Source organism: Scatophagus argus, chromosome 21 (genome assembly GCF_020382885.2).
Source record: "Scatophagus argus isolate fScaArg1 chromosome 21, fScaArg1.pri, whole genome shotgun sequence".
Taxonomy (NCBI): domain Eukaryota; kingdom Metazoa; phylum Chordata; class Actinopteri; family Scatophagidae; genus Scatophagus; species Scatophagus argus.
This window is the reverse complement of record NC_058513.1, coordinates 3,035,960-3,063,625: the sequence shown is the minus strand read 5'-3', so window position 1 is coordinate 3,063,625 and position 27,666 is coordinate 3,035,960. Positions and strand designations below refer to the sequence as shown.

The 27,666-nt window shown below is 39.1% G+C and overlaps 1 protein-coding gene across 10 annotated transcripts in view; it reads right to left on the bottom strand.

The window, feature by feature from the left end:
• The window catches only part of myocd (myocardin), a 106,029-nt gene extending 89,428 nt beyond the window's left edge, over positions 1 to 16,601 (bottom strand). For 6 of the 10 annotated variants that reach the window (XM_046377228.1, XM_046377232.1, XM_046377234.1 and 3 more), the window contains exons 1-2: positions 14,298 to 14,427; positions 786 to 843 (exon numbers count right to left, since the gene is read on the bottom strand). The gene's annotated coding sequence lies outside the window, so the exon portion shown is untranslated. The other 4 variants (XM_046377229.1, XM_046377230.1, XM_046377238.1 and 1 more) reach the window with 4 other exon arrangements.
• Positions 16,602 to 27,666: the final 11,065 nt, after the last annotated feature.

Genomic DNA, 27,666 nt, shown 5'->3' with positions numbered 1-27,666 from the left:
ATTTGAAAACTTCATGTTGATGTCTGAAGAAAGTGCTATCAGTCTTCTACAGCCAGCATACTTTATATTCAAAACAGTGAGATGAAGTACTGAGTTAGACAGCAGTCTGCAGGATAATGCCTGATTTGACTCTAATTCATTCAAAGTGCACATACTCAAAGTTAAAATATGTCTGTCTTCACTGAGCCACATCTGTGCACTGCCCCGTTTAAATCCGAGCTTTCCATATAGACACAACCTGCTGCATAACTGAGGCTTGTGCAGGAAAGCTGTGTGATTGAATGACTAACATACGAAGCCCTGATGTTAAAAATGAAGATAGCCTTCATTTAGAACCTTGTATAAAATGATGTCTCGCTGCGCACGTGTTGTCACATAGATGGAGATGTTTTCTTAATTTACTTGTGTTATCTAAAAGATATATTATGTAATATTTCAGGAATTTAAATGGCATGAAAACTGCCTTTGTTATATAGATGGTCAAACCAATGGAAATCTGCAATTGCATTCAAATGTTGAGTTTCATTTGAATTCCTGTCACTTCAAGGAGAGAGTGAGAGACTGAGGAAGGAAGTTGGCTGACACGACTAAATGTATCAAGAATAATGAGTCTGTCAGTCATGACACAAACTATATATAATTTTGTTTAAGCTGCAGTGCATGGAGCTCTCAGGGCTATCTTACATAGTCATACAAGTACGCTGTTGTTCCTCTGGTTGGTTTTCAATAATACTCATCTAAGACAAACAGCAATTAAACAAATATGAGGCTGATAGACATCCTACCTGTTCACTGGCTATCATTTGGCATTCCTGTTTCAACCTGCAGCCTGGTGTCCTCCACCTGTTACAGAGAGATATGATGATAAGGATAAACATGCACTCACTCCACTTCATGAGGTGCAACCTAATTCAGTCCAATGCAACTGCTCTGCCATAAATTTCATTTTTTATAACAGTTTTAGTTGACACTGTCATATGATGCTAATCCAGCAAAATGTTTTTGCACTGAGGTCATACTGGACTGCCTCCCCTTGTGTCTATAAACAGTAAGGACAAAAAGTTAGAAACATCTTCCATTATAATGCCATTCTGTACAACGCATCTTTTAACTGTGACCTTTTAACTGTGACCTAATGAACATATAGTTGAATGACACATTTCAAACAATATCAACAAAAACAAAAGTACATACTTTGTAAAGGCAGAATATATGATGGAGTTGTTATATATATTGAATTCCAATAGATTCCATAGAGGTACCTAATAAAGTGGCCACTGAGAGTACAAACATTAAGTCAACCATCATCTGCAGATTTTTCATTTTGTTGTTCTCAGTGAGAAGTGGTGGAGTGGGATTTGAAAACTGCCTCCATCTGTTTAGTTTCTGCCTTTGATCGACAGCGCGTCAAAGCAACAAAGCACAACCCCTGAAAGCTCCAACTATCCCTGTGGATCATGATGCTTGGACGCGTTCTCCTTTCTCCCTGGCGGGGCAACAAACTGCCAAGTAAACACGCATGTAATCAAGAAGCCAATAAATACACCAGAATAGCACGTCAAGAATGTTCACACAGTTAATGTGGATCCCACAGAGTGCCAACAGCTCTGCCAATCCCAGTGGGATCTGGGAGGGGGTGCAACAGGGAAATGGCCACATTCCAGTTAATTGAAGAAGACTTGATTTTTGCACCTTGGAGCCAAAAAGCCTGAGCTTATTGCATAACCACGTGGACCAAATGTTTGAAGCTGGTGTGGAGTGATATCAAGCAATTAGAGAGAGGAAACAAAGGAAGGTCCAGCTTGTTTGCAGAGGCGTGAACTTAATTGCTTAAGGGCTTTGCTGACCATCTGATTTTACGATCTTTCACAAGCAAACACAAAAACACAGACAAAAGGCACTCATACGCACACTCTGAGCATCTATATTCATTTATGTATCTTGGCAGAATGAACTGGAAGTCAGCAGATATGAATCTTTCAATAAGCCGAGGTGACTGAGGTGTTATTCATCAGCTGTATTCTGCTTTCACACCAAATCAAACTGACTGAACGGCACACCCATACATTATAATTTATGATGCATAATATTTCATTAAGTTGCTGATTTACTTAAGGCAACAAGGCTATCCTGCATGGTTTAATAGATCCTGTAAACATAATTCTTTCCCATGTGATAAGAGGACTACAAAACCTTTCCAAGGAAATGACGCTGACATGAAGTCATGCCATTTCTCAGCTACTCTAATGACAGCATCAAGTATTTTGTTAAGAGAAACAGCCAACAACAACAGCAGTAAACTTCTAATTCGGATTAGTCTATCTCTTTCGATTCTACAACTAGAAGTCCTGAAAGCGTATTTTATAACCTTAAAAGACCAGTTCACTCGAAAATGAAAATTCTGTTATTATCTACCAATCCGATGAGTCAAGTCAAATTTCTTCATCCACAAAACATTTCTGGGGCTTCACAGGAAAACATCATTGTGGCATTCTCATAAACAACTGAAGAATCTGGGGACTTTTTTCAAATCATAATAAAAACCCCCAGAAAAATAAATATAAAATTGCTCCATTCACATTGTCTGACATAATACAAGTCACTCAAGATCATTGTCATCACAAGATCACTAATCTTCGCTGTTGCCACTGAGCTACAAGGGTTAGCAAGCACCATTGAGATCAATAAGAACTTGTGATTTCTGCAAAAATTTTACAGCTTGTGCCACGAACAACAGAAAGAGCTGAAGTTGTTCCATACAGGGCTATGCCTACACTCATAGAATCTTTGGTTATGATAGCAACCAAAGATTTCGCCTGGCAGCACGTACACATGTTGAAACTCGTGCACACACTATCAGACTTGAGCAGCATTAATGGGCACATTAATGCTTTAAGCTTTTGGCAGATTTGGGCAAAAAACAAAGTTGTAAATAACATCTTTTCAAGTCTGTTTTGTATTTTGGGGCTTTCAGCCATTTGAATTACATCAAACAAGCTAAATGGAGCCATTTCATATTTATTACGTCCCCAACTTTTTCACTTATTTTTGAGAACACTGTTTTCCCGTGAAGCGCTGGAAATGTTTTGTGCAAAATTCACTTGCTTTCCACTGGCATGGCGTGAGTAGATAATGTGTGACTATTCTTTTTAGGGTGAACACTTCCTCTAAGGGTTTTTTTTTTTTTTATCATATCATATTAGTCATATTTTAATCATCTTTTTCACCTTAAGTGATGGATTCAGTGTAACATCTGTTTCAAGATACAAACAACAAGGCCAGTGGAAGAATTCACAGCTTCATCCATGTCCACTCATCCACACCAGTGCCCATTCTTGACAGTTTTGCTTTGGTCTTTTCCAGCCCTGTTATTTTCCTCTATGCATGCAGGCTGCTTAAGGCAAAGTTACTCTGAGAGGATTCAAGGCAGGAAAACCCAATACCTCTTCACACTCAGATTGTTGTTACAAGCACATTGTGTACCCAAATATCACAAGTCTCCCATTACAACAGAATAAGCTTATTCTGGTCCTTTTGCCCAGGGGATATCTAGTAGGGTCTCTCATCTGCATATGTGAATATGTGTTTCATGGATGCAGTAATTCAATCATTCGTGTTTCTTTTACTGTGGAAATTGCCTGTACTACGAGCATGTATTATCTCTAAACTCTTGATCTTTTGTGCAAAGACTTCTGGTTAAATAAAAGCATTGTTGCCTTAGGAAAATATATCAATCAACTTTGGAACAACCTAAAACTTCTTGGAAATTGAGGGACTTTGTTCTCTTCAGGTCCGCTCACTAACTTTTTCCATGACTTTAAAATGCATCTAAGAGTCGTCATCACCATATTCAGTTGGGAAGTGGACCCAAAAGCAGACACTGAGACACAGGAGGTGGACTTAACGGACTTAACTTGAGTCAGAGATTTAGAGGTTTACGTGTTGGCAATTAGAATGCAAGACAGCAGATAGAAAAGCTGAACAAATCCTGCCTTTCTGCTTTTGCAAATGTACAAGCACACTTGGAAGCAAAATCTGCTTTACACACAGAAGAGGGGCAGAACTTCTGAAACAGGTGAAAAGTAACAAGTAGAAATAAGCAACAGAGAAACTGAATACTAGGCAAAGAAAAGACGCTGCTTTTCTTATGTATTGATGGAATGTGGGGCAGGTGTGCAGGAAGGAGCAGAATTAGGTGACCGGCAAAGTGCAGGAAACTGTGAGGGCATCTGGTTGTCAGGTGGGGAATGACAATGTCTGGACATTTTCATGAAAATGGCAAGGGAAAGAGGATATGAGACTGAAAAAAGGGTGTCAAAAGGACATGGATGAATTGCACTGGTGTGCTAGTGATGGATTTTAATACTGATCAGGAACAAATTGTTGGTCCCCAACAAAAGTTAATGTTGGTTTCGTCAGACTATAATACTTTATGAGTCATCCAAGGGAAATGATCACTGTAGCTAACATAAAAAAGTACCATGCCTCTATAGGCAAATACAATTCTAAGTTGTCATTCTCTCCAATGACACTTTTAGGAAATATATAACTTCCTCATCACGGTTCACAACGAGTGTCACAAAAGTGCTGCTCAATTACCAGTCCTAGTAGGAGGAGAAGTGACCAACCATGAAGGCGACCACAAAAGATCCAGGTAGCATTCAACAGGAAACATCACCTAAGCCAATTACCCATGAGCTCATATGTTGCCAAAACAGCCATTAATCCGAGTGGTGAGCACACAGAGGTCTAGGGCAACTTCCAAAGCCTCCGCCAAGGGTGAGAGGACTCACAGGGTGACAGACAAAAGAGGAGGAATGCGATATGGCAAACAGATGAATCGATCATTTATCAGTGGTTGCTGGGACTCTAATTCAGAATGTCTAACACCATGGGACAAAACAGTGTAGACTTAAAACTGCATATAAGAAATTGTGCAATATGTATCTATACGGTCAGGTAAGGTACAAAAGAGCAGCAAACTACTTTGATACTGCTACCAGATTTACAACCTTGCCACAAGATGCATATAATGAAATTCAAATTCTATACTTCAGACTTTCCAGAAGCCTGCCCCACTGTCTTTTACTTAACTGCTGCTATATTAAGACCAAAATAAAACAATGTACAAGAAGACAGCATGACAAGATGCAAACTCTTAAGGTCTGTGGTATATGACAAATGATGAAGTTCACGTGTAAAAATGATCGGTATACACAAGTAGAACCAGACTTCTGGGAGACTCATTCCACACTTCAGTGCATAAAGCACTGGAATAATGACAAAAGCACCACCTGTGTCACAAATCTACTTGGAGCCATGCGTACTGTCATCATAGAGGTCAACTGGAGAACTAGCTGAGCACAAATAATGTCCAAATATGTAACAACCAGACAAGTGAGTAAGTTTGTGCTATGGAAGGCAAGAGGGACAACTTGACATCAGAACTCTCTTGAAATGTACAGTAACCATAGCTGATGACTGAATCTCTGAAAAACAGAAAATGGTCACCATGTTCACTGCCACTGCGCTTAGTGGTTGTAAAAGTAAAAGGGTTATGTATTCTGCTGTTTACGGATGCGGTATTAGTGTCAACTACACTGGAGTCAAATAAAGTAAATCACTGGGTCTAATCTGAATATAAAGCAGGTTGAAATGAAAAATGAGGAAAAAAGAGTAAATATTTTTACAGTCTTCAAGGTGGAGAGTTCTGTACAATTATTACAAAAGTACTCATTTCCTGTAGGACAGATTTAACTAAGGTGCTGTTTTTAACATATTCACAGAAATAATCCCTATGCTAAATGTTCCTTTGTATATATCATAACAATAACATACAAAAACAGACGTACAACATATATGTGTATACCTTTCAGTTGCATTAAAACTAAATTTTCATTTGAATTGCTAAGTTAGCTAACAGACACAGCCCTGAGATACTGTTGGCTCAAGTATTGGTCATGTTACTTTCAAACTGTAATGTATTTCCTTTGACTTTTTACTTTCATTTGAAAGTAAAAAGTATTATTTCTCAGTGAGTTTGTCATTGTGCATAGTCCTTTCACAAGCTACTTTTCCTCACTTGATTCAGATGAGGTTACATAATGCCAATTGTTAGTGTGCTCTTTATTAATAGTAAGTACAGCAGGAATTATGCATTAGCCTTTCAGAAAGTATTTAAAATATTCAGCAGACTTGTCAAAGCAGGAGACGCACAGGTGTAAGAAATAACGTTAACGCTGGCTGTCCTCCATTTAAATATCTTAGGAAGACATGCCAGTGAAACAATATGCACAAAAATCAGGGCCCAGAATCAGCACACCTGCTAAGACATGTTAAAATGTCTGCTGTGAAAAAGAGGCTACTAGAATGCAAGGTAGCCTGCACCTGATTCTCAATTTAGCAACAATTTAGAAAAAAAAAACAAAAATCCTTTTCCAAATTGAAGATCTAAAAATAGGGTGTGGTATGCTGTAAGAGTCTGAAAATGCTCTGACACAAACATATGGTTTTGGACAATATGAATACACTATTTTAAGTTCTTTTTTAAAACTATTTAATTAGATTTTAGCTAGTCAACCATTTTTGTACAGATGTTCATGTTGGCTTCCTGAAGTTTTATCTAGCACCATCAAGTCAGAATTATAATTTATTTTCAATTTAACAAAAAAGTAACAAAACTGCAGACTACATACTGAAAATAATGAATAACTGATTTACTCACATAACTTACTGCACAAGAATTAAAATATGGCCAGTGGATTTTGTGCCATGACATGGATTTATATATACATATATATATACACACACATTACAAATCTTGTTGTTTAAATTTAAAGAAGTAAATTTCCGAATTAATCTTGCTATATCTAAGTGTCTGTTCCATTACAGATACGCAATCAATGAAAAGAAGCTGGTGAAAACATATCATGAAGAAATGGTTCAGATTAATTTAGTGAAACTGAAACTGACTGAAATCCAATCAATAACTGTACTCCACTGTGAATTAAAATCTGAGGACCTCCAACGCAGTCAGCACAGGTTGCCTTCACTGTCCTTTACTGCCAGGCTCAGCAATTAGTTAATTATTTGGATCTGCCTTTGACCTTTGACAGCCGGCCAAACCACAGTAATCTAAATGCTCTGTAAACTCTTTCTGCACAGGGCCACAAGCCGAAAAGTCTTCTTAACATGTCTAGATCGTACCTTTCATTAAACAAAGTTCAATAGCTTGTTTACATCACACCAGGGTGTCCACCAAACAAACAGCACCACCACACTATGGGTTTGCCAGACAAGTAGATAAATGTTTGTTTACTTTGAGCAAGTCATTGGTGAGGAACGCAAGCAGTTTAGTGAGGGTTGCTGCTGATATTTTGTTTGGGTATGTGTGTGTGTGGCCATAAATACATACAAATGCACTATGCGACTGGCTGTGTGTGTATGTGTATATTGTTACTTAGGCCAAACAGTATTTGCACCAAACAATATGTAAGCACTTGAGGACCACTGCATGTAAACTCTGTATGAAAACCAGTTGAGCACAGTAACTATGGAATGGTGAAATGTTTATGCAAATGTAATTAGCAAATTAATGGGCTTTGACAACAACAAATATTGAATGAGAACATCTGCTTGATGTGTGAGATCATTACATTCTTCAGAAAAGGTTATATTAGAACACCCAAAGTCTAATCAGGCACGGTAAGCAATGTTCTGCCAAGTCAGAGACAAATAACAAAAGTAATAGAAAATAATAGCTTGTCACTGTCTTTTCATAGAAACTCAGATTATTAAGATCAGTGTCCGAACACAGGTTACCTCACTATCCAATTAAAATTATTCTATTTATACTACGTCCCACTTTAAACATGGCATATATTTGCAGCAAGTGCGATAGTCATCAGTGTATTCCATTTAACTGTGGCCAGATGGTTAGGCACATTCCTATGACGGCAACTTAAGTGCATTTTCTAGAAATCCAATATCATTGTATTGATCTACTCTTGTTTAGAAGAATACCAAGTCATGGGCATTTAATCATTATGCCAAATATGCTTTTAGTCATTGGTCAAGCGGCCTTGCCATTTGTTTTATTATCTAAAGTATCTGCAAGGGATATTAGCCACATTTTAAAGAAGGAAATATTGTTATATTAAAAAACTTTTTTTGTCAACAACTGTCCAGTTTTGTTGACGAGCCTGTGTACACTCAGCATTGTGTTTGGCCCGTATTACAGAAAGGATGGGGTCTAGTCAGCGGTTGTTCATTTTCAGGAGCCACAGTATGTATTTGCTAATGCATTCAAATTGAATATGACCGTATTTACATGCACAATTTCCTGTAAATGCCTTTGTCAGGCAATTTAATTTTCAGGCAAGAAAAGGTAAACTCCACCAGTAACTATGAAAAACTACTATATAGAGTATACTATAAGAGACAATTACAACATGCATATATCTACATGTAATGGCCATTCCTATCAAACATTTGTGAGTTTGAGGAAGTGCAGCCAATGATATCCTCACCTTGCCAGCAAACTTTGGAATAATTTTCTGAATGATGTCTAATCACATAAACTGTTGACTGATCCATCATCAAAACCATTTTCCTGCCCCAGCTCACCAACTGCAGGAGCGTCATTTCAGTGTGTCAGGTTCATGTTTTATGTTTCGTGTTGATTCCTGGATTTTTATTTATGCACTAAATTATTCAGTCCCACAGACAAATAGGGTCTGTTCTTTGTTAACCTGATTGATTACAAAGTAAATGTGCTGGACTGTATTGATCTTTTCATATAAACTCTGCAGACCTACCAAACCTATTTCTGAAACTAAACAGCATCCTGTCATCTACTGCACATATTTAAAACAACATTATTCAAAATGTGAGCCTTTGAAGTTAGGGCGAACCAGCACAGAATACTTTGCTCAGGTATGAATGTGGAGGTCAGGGAACACTGAGCACTCAATGAAAGGTTAAAAGACTAGAAAGTATCTCAGTCTGAACATGGATTACGTCTCATGAACTCAATCCCTTTAAGCCATGTCACAAACCCACCAAAGTATTAGACAGATTCCGCCTCAAGAATTCATAATGACATCTTAAAACCATTTTGCGCACAGCAGCAGAATAAACTCATTAAAGATTGCAAAGGTGTTGCTTAACCTGCCAGATTTGTCTCTAACTTTATCTCCAGGGCTTTTTGATGCTTCATTCCATCTTTTTTTATTCGGTACATCAAAATCTGTCTCCTTCAATTGAAGGTCAGAGCCCATATTAGGCACCAGAAGGCTACTGCTCATCTTGGGTATAATTTCAGCTTTAATTACATGCTTTGACATAGCAACGATCGGAAACAAAAACACCTATAGCGTGTAAGATTGTCTGAAAAAGATGATCAACAGTGAAGGCATACCTGTGAGGTTGTAGAAGCTTAGCTCAGGTCAGAACACTGGATTATCTCTAGTTTGATATCATTACTCTTCCTTTCTTTCCTGATGAAGAGTCGCTAAATGTCCATCTGGACCACAGCCTTCTTGTTTCCTTGCTTTAGCAGCCCTGCTGTTGATCATGGGGGTCATTCTTTTTTCCCCCTGATGTTTTTACTTGACTGGGCAGATGGCATCCTCTCATCTATATGATCCATGTGTTGGGTCATATGAAACATGTAAAGCAAAAGTTCACTGATAAGGTGCTGACTCAGTAAGAAATCTAAAGCTCCATCTCTTTTAACAGCCTCATGGCCATTATACGGTACAATAATGCTACTGTGTGACTCCATCGTGCCAACATGCCAAAAGAACTCCCTGCTTTACATGGGACAATGCAATTCACTTCACTTTGAATTTACAATATGCACAGAAGGTAGCAGAGAGATGTGGCTATTAATACATGCATGTACTCTTACAGCCTGAAATTTACATGAGATGTGAACTAACCTGACAGCAGCTCTCACAATCCCATGTAGAGTAACAAAAGCACAAGTGCGGGATCAAAACAGATGTTTTACATCTGGACTGACTTCTGCATAATCTAAACACATTACTTATTATTGCAATTACTCGTGTCTTACAATGTAATTAGACATCATAGGAAACCCATAGGCTGCATTTCAGCAGCCCAAATTATGTAGGATGTGTGTGCCAATTCGGTTTACTGGAACTCTAATTGGACACATATGGTAAGACGTGTCCAAGAACTAATTCATGAACAAACCAGTAACATGCAGCCAGTCTGGGTGGCATTATGCTGCATGAACTGTCAATGAGAGGTGAAATCAAGGCCATGAAACACACCAAAGCCCAACTTGACCACAGTTTAATGAACTAAATGGAGATTATGCATCCATAAACAAGCTTACTAGTAAGCTTACTTCTAATGGTAGACAGTGTTTCCATTACTGAGGCTAATCCACAGGTCTCACTATCAACAATTCACATTGGAGCTCATTTGGAAAGATGCTTTTCTGTTGATTTTTTTTAACCACACTACAACCACACTGAGACTTTAGTGATAGCAATGATAGTCGATTAGTCCACCATTATGGTGCATTTTTGCCTTTGTGGTCTTGAGAGCCTTAGTGACACACTCACTTTTCATGTTGCATCAATAGAAGGTTAACATTTTTTGTACAGATTAAACGTCTGTTTGATAGATTGGTGATTGATTGTTCCCCACAGAATGAATTGTAAATCTCTCTGGTGATCCCCTGACTATATCCAGTGCCATCATAAGGTCAGAATTTTAATTTGTCCAATATTAACTTCATACAAAACCAATAACATTCCGAACAGCCTCAGCTGTACTTTATAGATGATGAACATGGTAAGCATACATGCTAAAGTTAAAATTTAACTTGAAAGCTGTTACAAACATGTTCATCATCCTCTGAAAGCAGACGTTAGAATACTCAAGTTGATAGTTTGACTAACTATCCCCATATATCAATACCACATTGTTTGCATGCCACTAATCATAGTGAAAAAGCAGTCAGGTTATGCTCATCTATACCTCAGTAAGCAGCCTACGGCCAGCCACATAGTGCCAAATTAAAGCACAGGACTTAGACAAAAAAGAGAGGAAACATCAACACATGTGAGTGTTAAGTGAATGCGAGTGTGTCCTGAGGGAAACCAAAGAGAGAGTGTTATCAGAGGGAGATAAGAGGACACACTGGAGGGCTTTTTAGCACAGAGCAACTGATACATGACACCAGCAGGTCATAATACAACTCTTAATATAAGGGCACCATTAAAAATCAGCAGTGAAATAAACAAGATGACAAAATGAGCAGGTTAAGGTGACCAACTGGCCAACTGTGGACTGAAGTAGTGTAACCTTTTAAATGCCAGGTCATCCAATAGATACTGATTATGAAAACCAGTTTATAGAGGAGAGTTCTTTGAAATACAAGCACAGCACTCAAGCTAAGCCCTAACAACTGACATTTTAAATGATTTGTCTCCTGCTTCCATTTGTATGATCTGCCTCCCGGTGAAACTTGACACTGTGACTGCTGTGTGCTTTTATCTACAGCAACATGAGAGGAAAGAAAAACCTAACACAGCTAGTGGCCTTTTCTCTGATATAGCTTCAGAATAAAAGCCTCTAATGAATTAGCTCATAGATATTGGCCCTAAATCAAGCGTCTCCCAGGTCTCTCCTGGATTGGAGAGAAGAGAAACATGAAGCATAACAGTACTGTTACTTCTAGTCACAGGCACTAAATCTAAAAAGCAAACCCCCAGGGAATGTTTCAACCATTGGAAGTCCTCTTGAAGTCACATCCAAGCAAACACACAAATACATAAATACATAAAGCATAAACACACTCAATTGCCACAACAAAATCCGGGGTAACCACCACCACCACGGGACGTCTCATTTTGCTCAGTCACTCCGACTGCAGGGGGGATGTCTCTGCCAGTAATGTTAGTTACCATTACTGGAAAGGAAAAATAAATACAATTTATGGACTAAATTCCATACTAATAGGGTGAGCTAACATTAAAGGAACAGTTACATATAAGCTGAGGCCTGCTTTAGCAGAGCTTTCTCTGTTGTGTGTGACTCATGCTCCTGGGTAGCAGGTAAACACTGATTACTCATTCAGACTCACACACCTTCTTCAGGTGCTGTGCATGCTAATCTTTTGCCATTGGAAACTGATGTAAAATTTATATAAGGTTTCTTCCTGTCTGTGTTCACTAAAGCCATAATAATGCATTAAAGGAAAACTTGTTACGACGTGGGTTTTATTTCAGTAGCTCGTTTTCTATAATTAATGTTAACAGGCTGTAAACGAGCAGAGTAGCTGTTACTTTGTAAGTAATGACACCAGTGATTATCACCCAAACAACCAATGACCAAAGCTATGAGAGCAACATCCCTGTGGTTATAAACCACTGTTTTCCTTTAATATTACCCAATATAAGTTACTCCAAGGTGGCGAGTTCACAGCCCTCTCTCCTAGAAGTTACTTTCATATACAACTAATTTGCAACAGCAAACATATTTGGAAGGGAAAATGGCAGCCAATTTTCTATAATGAACATACGTGTCAGAAAGTCACAAACATATGAGTAAACATATGAGTATTTACTGACAACATATTTCATCTGTTGCTTTTGTTTTCCATAAGATTTAAAAGAAATTTTAAATAAAAATAAAGAATAAAGTCTTTTTCTCACCTTCACCAAAGCGCTTTTGTTAGCACAACCTAACCCCACCTCTGGACTTTAACTGTGGTTTGTGGTGTCAGAGTCCTGCACCATTCACCTCCATGTAACTCCAGTGTGGCAAATAAATGTGCTGTTTCATTCAGTCAAATAAACTTTGTTTATTTTGTGTCTGAGCATAATCCAGGCAGCGATTACATTTCCGCTACAGTTTTCCTGTTGCGGATTGGTTGTACGTAAATGTAAATTCTAGGAGACAAGTAGCTGCAGTTACAGCAAGTCAGCAAAAATGACAGTGAGTGAGCGACTGTGTTGAAACAGCCGTTGTTTGGGAATGACAGCCATAATTACAATAAAAAATGAGTCTACAATATCATCCACTAGCCTCGCAATAGATGCCTGTAACCATAGTCACAAATGAGACAGAAACTTCAATGTCGAAAACTAAAACACTCCAGTTGACTAAAACTAGACTTCCATAATAATCAAATGACTAAAATATGACTAAAACTAATATACTTTTTCATTAAAGGACTAAAATATGAAACCAAAATCAGGTGCCAAAATGAACACTGCTGCCCTGCTGTGCAGAACTGGAATCTGGAGGAGGAGAAAAACACTTCTCTTTGCACCATGGTTAATGCCTATAAATAGAACATCATGCTGTGTAGTGCTTTATCTGCAAAGTAACACGCTGCTTACGTTTCCTCAGTGCAACAGTGCTTCAGTTATCAGTTACACAAAAGCTTTGGCCCGTTTCCCTTCTCCTCGTGTCGTCGGAGCTGACCTGCGAAAGGCTCAAGCAAGTGAGGATTCTTTTATTGTGGAAAAGTCACACGGGTAATGTTTGTTTATTGGTTAGGACACTGCGGGCTGTGGAACCAGGACACTTCCTCACAGAGATCTTTTAAAACTCCAAAACGTAAACTGTATCATTACTCTAAATTGGCTTTTGCCTCATGCCCATAATAGTAAGTAAACAAGTTCCAAATCCACAAAAATATATGAAAACGCTGCAGCCTTAGCTCGCACTGCCATGCCGCAATCATGTTATTAATGGAAGAAACCAGATTGTTTGGATATCATATCCCCATGATAATTAAATCCAAATGTTTTGAAACGAAAGCTTATCCAGTACATGACTGTTGGCTGTATCACAGATGAATTGATTCAGTGTATGTAAATAAACACACGGATAAGAGGGTTTGTGCACGCCTGTAAGCACACACTAACCTTGTTTTTCTGTAAATCCATAGAGGCGAGTTATCATGTTGTTATGACATCAGAACACCCTCATGCAGTGTGAGTTAACCAAGACTAAAAAAGAAAGACAACTGACTTCACTTCTTCAGATGTAGGCCCATGATATTGCTATCTCTACCAAGCACAACACATGGCGTGAGGTTTTTCTAAAGTCTTGTCAATCTGTATTCGTGCACAAGTGAAAGTCTCAAAAAGCCATGGCCTTATACAGGCGAGCAGGGCTCAAAACCTCAACATCAGCCTCATAGTTTCACTCACCAACATATGCTGCTCAGGCAGCTGCTTTCCATAAACTCTAATTGGATTCACTTGTTTTAATTTACTTCACTACTGTAGGCTCCATCCGTAACTCACCTCAGATACGTGATTATTCAAACATTTTACGTCCAATTTCCTGTACAAGTAATTACCCAGAGGAGAGAAGTGAGTGTCCTCACACCCGCTGCTGCCTGCTCCCATATCCAACAACTGTTAAGCAGAGAGGGCATGCAGAGATCACACTGCTTTGCATTATGCACATCTGACAGTCACTTCCTTCCTGCTGCTAGAGTCACTATCAATGGAAATAGCTGAATGTCTCATGGAATAATGTTAACGACACACCCATGGGGAAAGTAAAGACATAATCGTGTGGCACAGTATTGTATCACTGTTTACTGGTTTTGATCATGTTTAGGACGTGACTTTTACATGGTACATAGAGTAACCCGGTTATTCATATCCCTGTACAATATAGCATTAATAATTCTAAAGTGTGGCTCCCTGCCTGGTGGCCCGGGGGTAAAGTAGCAGCCCCAGCCCCCATCACTCGATTCACATCATGCCTCCTTACTGTGGACTTGTTATAAGGGAAAAAAAATGACGCCCAGTTGCAGCGGCGCAGGTGTGCCTTTGATCCCATTTATACTTCTCGCTTAAAGGGTCTGGAAAAAAAAACTCCAGCCATGACTGAACACACTTTCATTTAGAACATTTTACATTTTTTGGAACCATCAGTGTTGTAAGGATTGTTGTCTATTCACAATACATTGTTGTTCACAGAACTACAACAACATGTATTAGACATGATCAGGCCCTATAATGCTTTACAGTATATTTCCCAGTGTTTAACATCCTTTCATTTGTGGTGTGAAACCAAGTTTCCAAGCCCACCATGTTTCAATACTAAATATAGGACTGACCCTCTTCAGAATTCCCACCATCTCTAATGCCTCTAGGATACATTTTCTCTTAGTTCTTTAAATGTCTTTAAGTGATCTCAGGTGCTTTGTCTGACCCAGTACCATATTTAAGTCCAGTTATGAAGTATTTGTACTTTACTTGAGTATTTAGATTCACTGCTAATTTGTACTTCGATTCCACTGCAATTCTGAGACAAAACTCTTACTCCACTACATTAGTCTGACAACTTTAGCTACCAGTTACTGTACACATTTATTTCAACTGTAATCAACAAATAAATGATGATGTAATGTTACAGATTATGATTAAACTCTATTGATCCCCAAGGAGAAAATGTACAAGCTACACTGGAAGATGAACTGTATTAAGTCATTAAATATTTACCAGCTTCAGCATTAAAGTGAGGAGCACATTTATGCATCAATAATTATAATCCAATAATATAATACACATTTCAATAATATGCAGTTCTATAAAATGAGTACTTTTACTGTTGATTGTTGTTACTTTAAGTGTACTGCTCCAATGTGCTCTCACTACGTTTACTTAAGTGCAAGATCTGAGTACCTCTTCGATGCTATTATGAAACTATGCTATGTTGCCACTATAATCTGGTTCCAGCATATTTGGTTTCTCAAAACCAAGATAAAGCCCTTTCTAATGTTTCTGAAACCAGGATTAGGAAGTTTAGGCTAAATCTGATCATGGCCCATATGCTAGCCTTTCTTATCAGTCTATCAGAATAGAGCACTTAGTCTAATAAATTGTGTAAATGTGTCAGTTTGCATACTCCAAAGCATGTAATGAGTGTGTACATACAAAGGGAGGATTTGTCACAGAGAGTAGATAAACATGTTCAACAAGAATAACATGCGCTCACAAACTGCTGGCCCCAAGTGTTGTCCTTCTGAAGAGTGCATCATGTGTTTATACTCATCTTGTACCACAAATATTTCTCCCAATTTCATACTTGTGGCACACAGTGAACACATGCAGACAAACACTGTTTCACAGTGGAAGTATTTAGTGGACTATGGCCTGTGGAAAATACTGCATACATACATAGGACCCACTACAATGGCATTATCGTATGCTAATTATTATGTATTTTATCTGAACTTACCAAATGTGGATAAAGACATCAGTGGCGGCTGGTGCTGAAATCGACTGGGTGGGCTAACAAATAAATTATAGCTATAGAACTGCAAGCTAAAGTAAATATATATATGTATATATTTATATACGTATATTTATATACTTGTGCACACGCGCACGTACACACACGCGCACCGTTTTGACTTTTTTTTTCTTGTTAGGACATGAAGAAAACGGATTATTAAGACAATGATCCACCTCATTCATGTTAGCGTCCGCCATTTTTCATCTTCGTTTCTTCTTCTTCTTCTTCTTCTTCTTCGCCGTCTTCTTCTTCTTCTTCTTCTTCTTACAGCGGTGTTGGGCTAAATGAAATCAACCTAAATGAAAAGTAAATCACGGGGCGTGAAAAGACACCTGTCAATCATTTAACCGGCGCCAGCTCGCTGCTGATTGGTCAGAACCGATCGGCCTTTAGGCTACATGAGGTCAACCCAACTGGTCAGTAAATGTAGAGGGCGGAACATGATACCCGTCAATCATTTACACCCGGAAAATAAATAAGAATAGATTTGATGCGCTTGCGCTGCATAAAATTAGCCTATTTAGAGATATCCTGTGTTATTCTTTTAACTATTTGGTGCTGTTGTTAGGTTTCACTAAAACTAAACCTTAAACGTGTAGCAATCTTTTGTGTGCTATTTAGACAATAACTTTCTCATCTTTATTCCATAACATAGGGATGGCTTAGCCTCACTAGCTCTTATACCAGCCGTCACTGAAAGACATAACTGTAAACTTAAAGGCGGTGCAGAACAGAATGTGTATAACCCAACAGGCTGGGGCTTCAAGTGAAAAATATAAGAGGATGATGAGGTGGAAAGATGAGAATCCATGAGAAAAGATACAGGGAGAACATGTCGGTATTTAGTGGATGGTGGGGAATCCCCTGGCTCAGAACAAGCCTAAACCACAGTAATGTTAACAAATCCTGGGATCAAATGATGATCTTAGAGCTAGTATAGCTGATGCGAGTGTCTCATCTCCTGAGCGAGTTTACTATAAATAGTCATTTCTGTTGCTGCTGTTGACACAAGTGACCAGCGTTTTCATTGGAAAACACATAATGGCGCTGGAATGACAATAGATGCTGCCTTCAAAGTGTTGTCAGAAGCTTTGCAACTATCAACAGCCTGACAAATACAACTGAACTGTGAGTGTTCGTTTAGTTGGATGGAGTAAGTGCAAGCTGTGTCAGATGTCCCTACTTTAAAGGATGCACTTTATTGTAATGGGTGTCCTGTGGGTGTTCAGTTGGATTGTGATCTGATGACTGTGAAGTCCATAGCAAATGATTCACATCATTTTCATATTCATCCAGTGGGCCCTCATGCCATGTAGAGGCATCTGTATTCAGTGGATACAGTTAAACACTCATGCTTTCTTCAGTGTAAAAATACTCCTCCACCAATAAAGTGTAAATTTGGCAATGTAAATTATGTTTATGCTTATTACTATATTCTTAGACATCTTTGCTGAAGCATTGATGTGTTAGCTGCATTTTGATGTTGCAACTGCTCGAGGAACTGCTTTCTGGAGTTTAAAAGTACATTTTCCTCCGCAGCTGCGCAGCCGTATAGTAAACTAGTAAATGAAAAACCATGATTGAAGAACCTAGTAGTAGTAGTAGTGGTAGTATTCATGTACCTTGTAACTTAGTGATCTGTACTTGCGTGCATTCTGTTGCTGGCTCATTCTATCGTTTTTGTTTTTTCCATTTAAATTTGTGCTTTTGGTGACAGTTTTCCCACAGATCCACTGAAATAAAACAGGCATAATGCCACATGTATCATTGTTATGGCCAGCATGACCATCATTATTTCAGAACAAAAGCATGCATCAAGTCATATTTGTGACTGTTAGGCAACACTGTAGTTAAGAATAACATCAGACATTGGTAGGTAAACTGACATTATCGGGCTGTGTTGGAGCAGCACGTGTTAAACTTACAGTGCTCTTTATATCTGTGAAGTGGTGTAAAAAACTAAACTAAACTGGAGCAAGTTTTTGTTCTCTGTGAAACTGCTGCACTGTTTAAAGGTCCAGGGTGTAGAATTTAGGGCATAAATGGACTAAAATATTCATTATTATGTTTTTCTTAGTGTATAATCACCTGAAACTAACCTGAAACTGTGAGCCTTTGATAACCACACGGGGAGAGAATCCTCTTGCACACAGTCCACCGTGTTGTGCTGTCCTGTTTCTATAGTAGCCCAAATCTACACTGTGGCTTGCTTATCTATTTATTTATGTAGTGTGTGTGTGTGAGTGTTTAGTGTCTACCACAGGTGAGGGTGAGAGGGATGTTCAGTTGGTTGCAATATGTAACCACACCACTAGATGTCAATCCTACACATTGGATCTTCAACGTTAATACCCTAAAAGAGCCGAGAGCTGATGAGCAGAGTCGGGAACTGCTGCTTGCTGTATGAGGTTGCAGTGTAGAACACAGTATGTCTGAGCTCACATTTACAGAATTACAGTATAGAATACACGCTTAAATCTCCTTTTTTTGCAGCTCTTCCCATTAATAGCAGCCTCCCCCCAGCAGCCTGCCCAAACAACACCCAATGGCCTGCAGACTCCCCAGATCCCAGCTGAGAATCTGCGAGATGCACCAGAATAAGCCAAATCCACCTTCCCACCAGGTGCAAGTTTTGCATTAAGGGTGGGGCCTCCTGCCTGGAGGTTGGTGCTTAGTTTTAAAAAAGCCAGCATCAATTGCTGGTTTGTGATGAGACACAAATTCTGGTTCAACCCACGCCTGCTCTCCTCGACCGGATTAAACCAAAAGTTCTCCCTGCTTTGGTATTTGAGGTGCATGGAGGAGACAAATCTCAAGGTGTGTATGGGATTCCCAGGAGTGCTGGAATGTGCTGTCTTTATGATTCTAGAATGATACCTGAGAAAATGAGCGCTCTTTGCCCAGAATTTGTTCAGGACACACCACGGCTGACTTGCCCTTCATCCAGATAGAGGAAGACTCTCATTCCCTTGCGTATCAATAGTTCCATTGTTGCTTTCACACATGGCAAATACAATCAAAACTTGTTTTTGGAGCATGACTGGTAGTAGGCCGAGATCTATAGTGATATAGTTGTGATTCTACTAATGTAATAATATGAAAATATTATTGTTTGTGCCATTTCTAAGATAGGACAAAATATATGAACTTTTTTTGCATTTTTGTTTCTCTGCTCAGTCACACACACTGTGTTATCATTTGGGAAAATCAGAAGCTGAAATGAATAAATTTAGATTTAGGCTTACTTCTCTTGTCTATAGGTGGTAAACTTACCACACAGCCAATCAAATTGGTCCCTCACCGTGTTTGCTGAAAGCATTCTATCATAGACAGAGCAGAAGGTCACAGTGACTGACACAAGAGCCAACATTAGTGTTCCTGCTAAAGTCTCCTTCTTAACAATGCTGTTGAGCCACACAACATTAAACAGCATGTAGACGTACCTGCAAATGTCACTCGGGTCCGGTTACATGCTGGTGTGGTCCGTACTCCTTAATACCACAAACAGCAGTGTCCGCCCAGGCTATAGAGTACGTTTGTTTGCTCTACCTGTTGCTTCCTATGGTGTAGGCCTAACACTAGCTTTCTGTCAGTCAAACACACGGACACCGACACACCCCTCCAGAAGCTGAGACAACAAGGAGCATTTCTTTTCTCTCCCCAAGGATCTTTTTTTCTACTTTATAATAAAATTTTTTCTACTGCAAAAAGTTACAACAGAATATGATTTGTTCGCACTAAATTGGGGAGGAGTTGATTACACCTTGGATGGTAGAGTCACATTAGGTTTCATTACATTCATGTCGAAATGTATGTGAGGCTTTACTTCGCACAGTGCGGCTTTGAGCTTAATCAGAACCATGAATGTCTGTACAAAATTCAGATATTTCACAATTGACCAAAGAAATAGATTGAGTGGCATTTCATTGACACTGAAGCACTGCTTACTGAACTGACACCTTCTGCAAAATGACAAGAAGAAGCCACAACAAGCAAAATGGATTAACCACAGCCTGATTTCCATTTGGTTCACTGTACTGCAAACTATGTGTTTGAGCTGTCTTACCTGCTAAGGTGTGTTTCAGTTGATTTCACCACTGTACTTGTAATCACAACATCCCGACTCCCTCAAAAACTGCACAGTTTTATAAACTGTTGAGTGGGGAGAACCTTGAAATATGTCTTACCTGCCAACATTTATCAACAGTTTGAACTCACTGTCTCAATTGATTTCATCATTTACACTAAATTTTTGGAATTTTATTGATGATAAACAAGTCAAACTATACAAATACAACCAATATTAACCAATGTAGGCTATTTGTTACCCAAGGAGAACGTTCCTGGACTCTCTGAAATGCTCTGGTAAGAAACATTGTGTCTATTTATCCCAGTAATGTACATATTTATTTGCATACACAGCAGGGGAATGAAATCAGATCACGAGTGGTCACTTGAGATGCATATAGAGACGCATTATAATGCCAAGTGTGAACTGACAAAAGCTGTCGTCTTGTGAAGACATCACTCACAATGTGTGCCAATATTAGGTCTAAACAGGTTCTTAGATTTCTTTACTCCAGATAGAAGAAAGAAGGCCTGTGCAGACTGTAGAAGTCGCCACCAGAGGAATCATTATCATGTTTAATTGCCACTTCTTCAAAAATATCTTAGTCATCTTTTACCTAATTTTTCAAATAAAAATAATAAATAACAGGTATTGAACAGTGTGATCTCCTTTTAATCCATCTTTTTTTGGTTTGTCTTTCATTATTTGTGGAGTTTTATGATTTCCTCTGAAACATTTTGTAAAGATGTGCCACATATATAAAACTCCCCATTAAATGAATGCGGTCATGATTCTTCGGTTGCCCTGATGTTTGTTAGCGATGCTTGGCCTTGTGGTGATCATCGACGAAAGCTGGGAGATTACCCACCTTTTCAATTCAAACTACATCACTGGTTGGACAAAACACTGAAGTGAGTAAGAAATTGGAAGCATGTGTTTTCTGCATGTTTCATTATGTCTCAGGCTGGCATACTAACAGTCACATTATCCTGCTCCATCTTTGCACTGCATTTCATTCACATGTTGCAAACTAATGTAAATTATGTGCCGTCATAAGCAAGGGGAAAAGCTCTGGAGTTGGTCCAGGGTGGGCAAACATAACACAAACCAATCTGGACTAAACATATTAAGCATCCTGATCAGACTGCTGGGTTTTACCTGCAGGAATTCAATATCAAACCATCTGTTTAAATGAGAAGCAGATTTTTATGGATTGTAAGAGTTCCCCCTTTGATTGAATCAGGTCAATGAGCCGAATATCAGATTTAGATCAGAACACGGAGGTTGATAGTATGGGGTAACGTCACCACATACTTTGTGGTGAGTCATAGGCTGGAGGCTAAAGGGCTGAAAAAAAGGAGGTATGGAGTGACCTTATGATGTTGTAATTCAACGTAGAGCATGTCACTTTTTCTAAAAATAACAACCAGTTCAGACCAAAATAGCGGCTCTATTTCTGTTTGGTGTTTCTGTTGGACGCCTTTGCTGCTCTCTCTCTGGGGGTGAGCATGCTAAGCGAGGGAGAGTGGGAGGAAGGGAGAGAATGTGTTGTTTTGTTTTTCATTCTTTTACCCCCTTGAAAGAGGAGGGGGAATATGGGGAAAAAAGAAGGGAGCAACCGGAACCTTTTCAATCATCCCTGCAAGCTAACCACAGTTGTCTCCTCTAAACCATTAAACTACTGAAATGAGTCTTTTCTTCCAGTGGCGGAGATTTAGTACATCGCTTTGTGGGAAAGCTGGTCATTTGATTTAAGACCAGGGTCCCAGCTAGCTTCGCTCTACGGTATGTCATCCCAGTCAACAATGTACTCTAATGACTGGAAGCAAATTGATACCATTTGTCTGGGAAAGCTCCCCTCGGTCTGGAACATCGCGTTTAAGCTTACAGCTAAGCCCTCAGTGTGTTACGTGCTTATGATGAAGGTCAAGAAATATATCAGTTTTCATTGTGGTTCTTTTTGTGCAGTCCAGATGGAGACTGTAAGCTATGAATCATCAGAACATGAATATATTACTCATTCTCCTTACACTGACAAGTGTAGCCTCTTTAGCCTCCCCTCAAGCACCATCACCTGTCCCCCTAACACACACACACACACACACACACACACACACTCCCTCTCTGGCACACTTACAGCTGATGTACTGTATTTAAAGGGACCCCTGTTTAGGTTAACTTGCCCTGAAAAGCTTTGCAGCTATAACAACTTCCTTGAGCCTTTTTCTGTCCCAAACACAGACTAAATCTACCATGCAGGATATTTGCCCACAACACAGGCTGACAGTGATGTGTGTGTGTGTGTGTGTGGAGACAGAGTACAACAACAGAACTGCATATGCTGTGGCAAAAAAAAAGGTTCAGTTCAGGTTGAAACAAAATTTCCTCCTGCATCATGTTAATACATAAAATTGGTTGCAAAAGATTGTAAGTACCATAATGTTGCCAGAATTACATTTTTGTTTCTTGGTTTTATCTCTTCCTGGCAGTTAAAGGACAATTCATGTTTTATGGTTATGTGATATGTGTAAAAGCACTTTGTTAAGATCATTATTATTATTAATCTTATTATTAAGATTTGTGTGAATAGTTCTTGGTTAAATATTCGAAAAGTTATAGCAAATCAAATACATCAGCTTTTCAATCTTTTCAATCTGCAATCTGTTTCTTCAGTTTGGGGCAGCGAAGCAAACAAAAAATGTAAGATTTAACATGTTGCATTTGTTGTCATTTGGCATTTTATGGTCTTGTCAATCACATATGCCAATAACATACAGTTAAGCATAAGCACATGTTGTTAGAGATAAATTATCTGAAAGCAGCCTCCTGCCTTGTCCCTTCCGTCTTGTCTGAATGTAAAAACAGTCTTACCCATTGATTGCAACTATACTTGATTACTGCACAATCACTGGCTCTTGGACCACTGTATAAACATGCTCTACCCTGTCATTGCCCTGGGAAGGCCTCCTCAGACCTCTTTGTTTCTGTAAGCTCACCCTATGCTAATATTACACTAATAATTAACCACACCACGCCTGCAAATGTCTAAAAAGGATTTCACAAAGAATATAATTTTTTTGAACAGGTTCTTGAAAACCTTCCATAGCACAGATTTCACCTAAAATATTAATTAAGTTGTTAAGAGGACTAAATGTAAGTCTTGTAATTTGTAGGCCCATGAACTGCTACCTTTGACAGATGAATCACTTCCTGGATTGGATAAGACGTTGCCTATGAAGGTAATCCAGGCAGCAAGAATGTTTTCCTCTCAATGGAATTACTGCCTTACTGTTGCGACAATGTAAATATATTTAGTAGCTAGATAGGGCTGGAATAAGGTGTAAATTCCATGGATTATGGTTACAACAACATCAGACTAGTTCGGTAGTCAATAGTGAAGAGTTTATTTTCAGCCAAGGGTTGATTTGTTGTGACTGTGTCTGGCTTGAGGCTCTGCACAGGCATTCACTGTTACGTGCTGTATATGTATCTTATGCAATCTCATCCTTCACGTTTACAGTACATCTCCACATCAATTTCACAACAACCCTTTCTCAAATGTTCTCATTCACTCTGTCAGTATATTTCCACAGACATCTCCCCATTAATACTGTCAGATGAGAAAATAAAGCTTATTTTTTGGTAGTAACACCATCCGCAGTGTAGAAATTGCGCTGAAAAAGTAACGGTAAGCCCACCTCGTGATTATTTAGTCTATATTATGAGAAATATTGATGTGAAACTCCATCACCTGGTTCAAATATGAGCCACTGCCTCTGCCAGTGCTCATCTGAGAGAGAGCTTTCGGATGCCAATTGAATGAGGAACTCCCTCATGAGATGGTCTGATGACAGGGTTAGATTGACTTGAAAGCCTGGAGAGGTTCACGTCTGGGTTCATGTGTGCCAAAACGCAAGATTGCCAGACATGTAATCATTGTATGGATGCTACATTGTGGTATAAATCATGCCGCGCACCAGGTCAATGGTGCATTGTTGGATATGAACAACTTGGTAGTGGCATTTTGCTCTAAAACACAATCCCTATGTGATCTCATCGCTAATGATAACTGACTCAACTCCAAACATGAGCGGGGTGAGAGATTAAAATTCTGTGAGGCACCTACAGTGCAGCTACAGTAAACCAGGTCCATGATGTAATGTTTCTCAAAAGCAATAGGGCGAGGTCTAAACACATGAAAGTCCAGGGCCAATTGGAAACAGATTTGACCTGACAAGTGTGATTGTAGTCTGTTGTTTCAAGACAAGGCCTGGGTGTGCGCATGTGTGAGTGAGAGAAGAGAGATAGTGCTGGGGAGTTAGGTGGCGGGCCTCAAATTTCTTTTTACCATCCATGAAATCCACAAACAGCCACAGCAGCCAGGAGAGTCTTAAGAGATGGAGATGAGCCTCGAGGTGCAGCTGATGAACGCATAGGACCAGCCAAGCAACATAAAAAGAGAGATCTTTGTAGCCATTGAAGCGAATTTCAACCAGTTGTTTCTAATTAGGTCCGGCTCCTGGGATCAGCCCAGAAGATACGTTCCTCCTGAACGTCTCCGCTTCTATAAACAACACTCCTCTGGTTCCTGAGCTGACTGGGGCCTCAAATCTGGCCCCTGATGCTCCCGTATGCCAAGAAGTCTATATGGCCTTGCTGTCTGCTGCACTTTTGACGAATAATAATCATATCTGAAGTAGTTGTTGATGGCATGCGAAAAAAAATCTTGGCAGTTAATACCATTTTGTCTCAGCAGATCAGTATTCATTTTGGCACCTGACCATTTGTATGTATAAATGTATATTACTTTTAGCTAACCTAGCATTACCACAGCATTATTCTCTCCATTGCAGAGCAGAGTAATCATTCAGAACCTATAATGATCTCACTTTGCTCACTAAAATACTATTCACCATCTGGCTGGGTTAGCAAGAGTCTACAAGAGGGCTGATGACAGCTGACATTAATTCTGCACTCTTTGCTAATGATAGCAACGTGAAAGATAGCCTATCTACAGCTCTTGATAACATCACGTAAACTAACCTCACAATAATGCAACCACTGACTGTATAATAAACAGCTGATGTCAGCCACTGACAGTGAGGTCACCCCAAGCTTCAAGTTTGGCATTACAGCCATCACCATCTTGTTTTTCTCAAACAAGAAGTGAGCATGTTCGAACAAGGACGCACGGTGGTAGCGACTTATCAGTCACAAAGTAGCTGTGTAAAACATACACTACTTAATTTTCTATTTTACTCAAATGTGTTGAAGAAGACTTAAAGCAGAGAAAAATGTTAGTTGAGATGATAAACCAAGTAAGAGTGGGCTCATTTTCTCATAGGCTTACATAAAATTACATTTTTTGAACCAGTTGAGTTGCCCCTGCTGGCCGTTAGAAAGAATGCAGGTTGAATACACTAACCCCAAATCTAACCCTTCACTTGTCAGACCTGCATGCTGCTTCCACTATTTATACTGTCTGTGAATTAGCACACCTTTTTAACATGCTGACCCGCTGCTCTGTTGACATAACACCATTAAAATGCAAGACATTTAGTGCTAAAAGTTCAAGAAGCTACAACAAGCACTGGAATGGGATATTTTAGGGTACTGTTTCACTAACTGACTTAGACATTGCATTAAAGCAGTATTTAGTTTATCCAAGTTCTATCCATTTCTCCACACATTGCACATGACAAAATGTAACATGTTTTGCCATTGTTTTAGTGTTCAAAGGTTTTTTGTTTTTTTTTTAGGTTGTTTGGTTGTTGGTTTTTGTTTTTTTTTTTGGGGTCATAGTTTTAAATGACAAAATGTACAGCACATCCATTGTAAGCAGCACACAGTATGAAGTTACAGCTACCATCCAGAAATGCTACCTCATAACAAGGTAATTAACAGTTTTGCCGTTTCTAAAATAACTCACCATGTCACTAGCCTTTCAGCCTCACATATATTTCAGTCACTTCTTCTCTTGAATCACCATTTTTGCTTCAGTTCTCCCAAATCCTTCACTTAAACTGTTCAACCTTTTTCTTCCTCACACACACACTAATCGCCACCGCTTGCCTTGAGTTAGAAAAACAAGTTCACCTTTGCATTATCACACCAACCGTCTGCTCGGGCTATTATCATCTCCTGAGGATACCTATCCAAAGCCCACAGTTATGAATCTTAATACTGCATTGCCTTTGAAGCTAATATCACAATGCATACTTTAGTGAAATATCATCATCCTTTTCTACCACACTTTGATCACTAAGTAGGAGTGAAGCACAAAAACTGTTACAAGAACTCAAAATTGGACAAGTCAAGCAGAGGACAGGCAAGATGTGCAATCCTTTATGAATGACACAGCACAATATTATTTCACTGTTATTTATGTTTTAGCTTTGCTATTCCAGATTGCTTCACTTTATGAAGCTGAGATTCTGAATATAAAAAAGGCAAATACATACAGTATTCTAATTCTGTAATTAATTAGCTTCAGTCCGCTCCTGACAGGGACGGTGAGGGAGGATATATTGCATAACTCACACTGACTTGTCGGTTGAGGCTCGAAGCGGCAGCGGGGTAGTCCTGATCCAGCGAGGGGGTGTCCTCACCCGGCCCAGCTGCTGCTCCACATGTACAACTGTGTGTGTATAAGTGTGTGTGTGTGTGTGTGTGTATAAAGCAATGTGTTCTCTCCTCCCAGAAGTCTGAAGCACTCTTTAAAGCTATTTATAATCAAGTTTTTTGTTTGCAGAGTGGGTTGTTACCTCCACTTGCTTATCTCTGAGTTATTTGATGGAGTCATTGCTCAAGAATAATTTTCACAAAAGCGTGCAGTGACGAGGAAATGATGAGTTCCAGTGGCTCAATGGCATGGTAATCATTCAGACAGGCCTAACCACTCCTTCATTTTATCTGCCTAGATCTCAGACTGTTTGTTCACCCATCCACAGTATCTCAGGTTCAAATGTGGTGAAAATGGACTCATTAGCGAAAGATGTTTTGTCTCTGTTACCCTGCTGGTTTCCTTGTGAAACAGTTTTGTCAATTCAGCGCACAGGAATTCATTGTGTAGTGATAATCTGACATTTTGAGGATTTCCCCCAAATCTTTAATGTTAAAATAATTTATTATTGATTTACCACAGGCTGACATTTCCTGACATAACTGCTGAAACTGAATTGAAGGGACATTTCACCCCAAAATCAAAATATATGTATTTTTCCTTTAACCTGTTGTGCTGTTTCTCCATCTTTGGTGTTAGTTGCTGAGTTTTGGAGATATCAGCTATGGCG